Here is a 5,164-nt window from a genome sequence, read left to right as displayed (position 1 = left end):
AAATTGCTCCAACCGGCGAACAGCCTCTGTTTCAGGCTAATTTCCACATAATAGAATCAAATGACTTCCTTTCCTTTCTGCCGGCTCCTCTGCATAATTTGAAAAATTGCGAAAGAGATTTGATTCAGGGGCTCAATCGGAGGGGCTGGCTGTTTCGGACAAATGGCAGGGGAGGGGACGTGCGGAGAAGGAGGAGGCCCCCCCAAAGTGCCGGCTGCCTCCGCCCTGGGGAGAGAACCTCACCGGAGGTCCCCAAGGCTGCTCCGTGAGCTCCCCCCACGGGAGGCAGAGGCTCTGTGGGGCGGGCTGGCCGGGCCTCACATTCCACCACCGCTTCTCCTGGCAAGCAGAGGCCCATCTGCGATCCGCCGGCCGGCGTTCGGAGCTCAATGTGTCCTGCAGGGCTTGCCAGGGCGCCTGGCTCAGAGCTGGGCCTGGCGCTGACGCCGCTGCACCCGGCCAAGACTCTGGCTGCGGCTTGCGCTGCCGGCCACGTGGTGGCAAGGCGCTGGGCCCGCCAGCAAAGGCAGCTGGCGCTCCAGTCCCCGCCTGGCGAGGCCGCCAGACCGCCACCCGCCCCCAGCTCACACGTCCCCACCCCACCCCTCCGCTCCAGCGCGCCAGCCCTCGCCTATCACCACGTGGCGTTCAGACCTCAGATCCCCCCGACTGCAGTCCACAGGCCGGCACCACGGGGCGGGCCTCCTGCGTGCGGTAACAGGTGAATAGACGCATGTGCGCGCTGGGGCTGGTGAGCGCCGAGACCAGCAGCCAGAGAGGCCGGGGTCCTCCCCGCCTCCGCCCCACGCCGCGTGCTGGGCCCAGGGAGCAAAGGGAAATGGTGACATTGACCAGCAGGACTGCATTTTAACGTGCTGCTTTTAAAGTCATGTTTGTTTCAACAGCATTTATTTGAAAAATACACAAATAACACACAAAACAGGCTTAATATTTTAATAGGACAGCCTCCCAGCCCCAGGCCTTCCCCAGATGTATTCCTGCTCCAGGTCTCGCAAACACCTTCCAGGTCTTTCCAGGCCTTCAACCTTAAGTGTGAAAACAGACCCAGGTCAATCAGGGCGGTTAGGGGACAAACCCCCATTTATCCTGCATGTCGGGGACGGTCATCTGTGTTCAGCATATTTTTAAATGAGCAAAGCCATTTCCAACTCAGGGAACAGTATCTCCTGATGTTCCCCGTGGTGGGAGCCTGTGCCAAGTGGTGGTGCCCAGGCTGGAGTGGGTCAGGCCCCACTTGGAGCCTCACCAACTGTTCTTGCCCACAGCACGGACACGGCGACTCCATGCAAGCCCTGGAAGACGGCTGTGGTGTGCAAGTCAATTGCCCACTAGCCAGCGCAAGTGATGCTAGTGGTAAAGAATCCACCTGCCAATACAGGAGACATAAGAGACAGAGGTTCGATCCCTTAGTCAGGAAGATCCCCTGGAGAAGGGCACAGCCACCCATTCCAGTGTTCTTACCCAGAGAATCCTATGGACAGAGGAGCTTGGTTGGCTGTGACTGGACACAACTGAAGCAACTTAGCATGTGTGCACACACAGTCCAGGCAGCAGAGACCAGTGGCAGGGGCCCTGTAGGCGGGAGACGCCCAGAGGAGCGTCAACTCCAGGTTCAGGGAGCTCTCAGGGGCGCTCAGGGAGCCAGAGATGCTGGGGGAGAAAGATCAAAAGACATCCAAGTGCAGGAGCTGGACAGGCGTCGTGTGGCCAAGCACAGCGCGCTGGGGGGACCGTGATGGTGGGGAGGCAGGTCGTGTGTGGAGCTGGGAGGCTGCCTGAGCCACACAGTGGGGCCTTGGACACCAGGCCAAGGGGAGGGGCACGGGAGGGGTGGCCGGTCTTCTCCTGCCCGCTGTGACGAGGGCAGAGCCGTGGGAGGGGCAGCCTCCAGCCATCCTCGGAGGTGGAGCCATTCTGGAGGCTGGCATATGCTCGGGGAACGCAAACTGATTGAAATACCAGCCTGAGAAACGTAATTAAGAAGGCGAATCTGGTGCCAAAACACCCACTGTGGTTCAAAGCCAAAGGCGCGCGGAAGGGGACGGTCTGCACCTGTGATGACCGCCCTCCCGGGCAGAGAACGGGGAGTGGGCGCGACGGGCAGGTGCCCGGACCCTCCAGAGCCACTTGTTGGCTCGGGGGCCCCGACAGCCCTCCAGGCCTGGGCGGAGGGGCAGCCAAAAGAAAACCCTCAGCGCTGGCATCAGCGGGTGCCAGGAGAGAGGCCTGGCCGCAGCACACGTGCCACAGCACAAGGGCACGGGACCAAGACAGCAGCAGGGGCTTTGGAATGTTCTGGAAGGCTTCCCGAAGGAGGGGCTTGCGCAGAGTCTCACAGGGTGGGAGGACTGGGGACTGCAGGACCTCAGAAGCCAAGTGTTTCAGAGACGGTGGTGGCGGAGCAGGAGGCCGGGCCGCCCCTGGGGCCCACCACGACCCCTTATGGCCACAAGGCCCCCATGGACTCCGGTTGGGTGGGCAGCATCCCTGGGAGGGAGGATCTGGGGGTTCAGAAGAGTCCTGGGGCCACACCCCCGGTGGGTCGCTGCCCAGCCCGGGCCGGCTTCACATCGACACGGTGGCTGGTGGGCACCTCTGAGCAGCAAGGCCTCAGTCCCTGATGGCCATCCAGAAATCCAGTCCTGCGTGCCCGCCCGAGGCGGCCGCCTGGTGGGTGGTGAAAACACCACCCTCTCGGCACAGCAGACAGGGGGTTAAAGCAGTCTCATAACTGCTGGTGACAGTCTGCAAATGATTTATTGATTTTTTTTTAAATAAAAATATGTCACACTCTCTGGAGCGGGTGCAGACCAAGTGCGTGCCCGGCCAGCTGGATGGAGGCCTGGTGGCTGCCGTCTGATGCCAGCTGGGCACAGACGCCAAGCAGGAGTGCGCAGCCGCGATGAAGCACTGCTGCCCGGCGCCCCGCACGTGCACAGACCCCGCCCTCCAGGAATGCACGCGGCCCGCGGCCAGCGCCCAGCCTGTGCCAGGCGCCCTGGTGGAACGTGCTGGGAGAACGCCAAGACCAGCCAGGCTGCAGCCACCCCGATGGGCCGTGGAGACGAGAGTGCTGGGACGGTCGGTGTGCAGCTGGGCTTCAACGGGGCCCGCAGTCCCTGCATGTGGCTGGGGCTGTGCAGGGGCCGTCCCCTGGAGCGACGTGGAGGGTGAGGGCCACCCAGCCAGAGGGCAGGGCAGCCTGGCAATGGGAGGGCACGTGGGAAACGCAGGCGGGGGAGAGCCAGCGAGGTACAAGAAGGCGGAGAGGGCAGCAGGGGCAGAGGACAAGACAGTGAGGCCGGGGGGTGGACAAGGGTCCCCAGAGGTCCCCGGGGGGCACATGGGCTTCTGTGGATCTTGCCAGGCCCTAGAAGCTTGTAACGAGGAGAGACTTCACTAAACCCGTGCTTCAAGATGCTCCCTCTAGCCCAAAGAGCCATCAATGGACAGATCAATCGAGACCTCATGAGCCATCCGTAAAGGGAATACTATTCAGTCTTGAAAAGGGGATTCAGACACACGGTGCACTGTGGGTGAGCCTCAGACCCTGTGCTGAGACAGGACGGACACACAAGCCCACACTGTGACTCCATGTGTATGAGAGCTCCAGGACAGGCAGACCCACAGACAGAAAAGAGACGGGGGGTCCCCGGGCTAGGGGGTGCAGAGAAACTGCTCTGGGGGTGTGGCGTTGCTGTGCAGGGTGCCGGTGCCGGTTTGGAGCTGGGTTCCCAACACTGTGAGTGTATTCTACTCCTGGAGGAGGAGAAGAGGGGCACGCAGGGGGAGAGGAGAGGAGGGGCAGGTCAGGCGAGGGAACGGGCACCCCCCAGCCTCACCCGGGGCTCACTTTCCCACCAGGCTCCCCTTCTCTTCTAGGCGGGCCAGCCCCTCTGCCCCGGCGTTTGCTGGTGGGAGTCCCAAACCCAAGGAACCCAGCTCGGGGCGGTGAGCCCCCTGGGGCCTCCTCTGGTACCCATGTCTCATCGAGGAGCAGGGGCTGGGACCCCCAGTGCCCCCCATCCCAGCCTGCCCCAGCACATCCTCGTGCTGCGTCAGTCTGCAGAGCCCAGAACCAGTTTCAGAGATCTGCTGAGCGTGCCCCGTTTCACTCCCACTCGAGGGCCTGGGGTCGCTGCACCTCAGCCCCTGCGGCAGAGCCGTCAAGGCATCCAGGCCTGTGTCCCGGCCCCGCCGTCCTCGGTGAACAGACCTGGGCTCTCTGCAGCTACTCGCCTGGGGGCTGTGCTGCACAAATACCACAAACGCACCACACACACATCACACACAACACACACATCACACACAACACACACATCACACACATCACACACGTGAAGAACACACACACACCCCCCACACATGTGATATATACCACACACCACACACATCACACACATCACACCCCACACAACACACACATCACACACACCACACACGTGATGCACACACACACACACCACATGTGGTATATACCACACACCACACACATCACACACATCACACCCCACACAACACACACATCACACACACCACACACGTGATGCACACACACACACACCACATGTGATATATACCACACACCACACACACCGCACACGTCACACACAGACTACATACGGATGAGCCTATTTGCGGGGCAGCACTGGAGACGCAGACAGACAGTACACGTGTGGACGCTGGAAGGAGGGCGGGGACGCCCGGAGAGAGCAGACAGAGACGCGGGGGTCACCGCAGGGGACGCAGAGCGCAGCTGGGAGTTTGCCGCTGAGTCAGGGAGCTCGACCTGGTCTCCCTGCGGCCTGGAGGGTGGGGCACGGGGGGAGCTTCAGGAGGGCGGGACGCACGTGGGCCTGTGGCCGATTCATGCTGATGACGCAGAAACCAGCGCGACATTGGAAAGCAATCATCCTCCAAGAAAAGTAGACAAATTTAAACAGTAAAACACAGACCACACACACCACACACTCATGCACACCTGTGGGTCATGGCAAAGGGACTCAGGAGCCACCAGAGAGCTCCTGATGAGCAAAGCTGCAACAGTGTGAGAAACCGAGTACCTGCTGGATTTTAACGCCCAGTATGAGATGTCCATAAAGTCCTGTGGATATAAAAGCTATCACATGCGTGAACCGGGATG

The 5,164-nt window shown here is 61.2% G+C and overlaps 2 long non-coding RNA genes across 2 annotated transcripts; both read right to left on the bottom strand.

Moving 5' to 3' along the window:
• Positions 1 to 940: 940 nt before the first annotated feature.
• Positions 941 to 1,983, bottom strand: LOC147348873 (uncharacterized). The gene is made up of 2 exons (XR_015150247.1): positions 1,483 to 1,983; positions 941 to 1,387 (listed from the first exon to the last, which is right to left on the bottom strand). It is a non-coding gene; the product is annotated as an uncharacterized LOC147348873 (long non-coding RNA).
• A 776-nt stretch (positions 1,984 to 2,759) lies between these two features.
• LOC147348872 (uncharacterized) lies at positions 2,760 to 4,859 on the bottom strand. The gene is made up of 2 exons (XR_015150246.1): positions 4,645 to 4,859; positions 2,760 to 3,780 (listed from the first exon to the last, which is right to left on the bottom strand). It is a non-coding gene; the product is annotated as an uncharacterized LOC147348872 (long non-coding RNA).
• Between the last annotated feature and the right edge of the window lie 305 nt (positions 4,860 to 5,164).

This window comes from Bos grunniens, chromosome 21 (assembly GCF_055505025.1).
Source record: "Bos grunniens cultivar Pamir isolate PY7600 chromosome 21, Bosgru_T2T1.0, whole genome shotgun sequence".
NCBI classification, from domain to species: Eukaryota; Metazoa; Chordata; class Mammalia; order Artiodactyla; family Bovidae; genus Bos; species Bos grunniens.
This window is presented reverse-complemented; position numbering and strand designations above follow the sequence as displayed.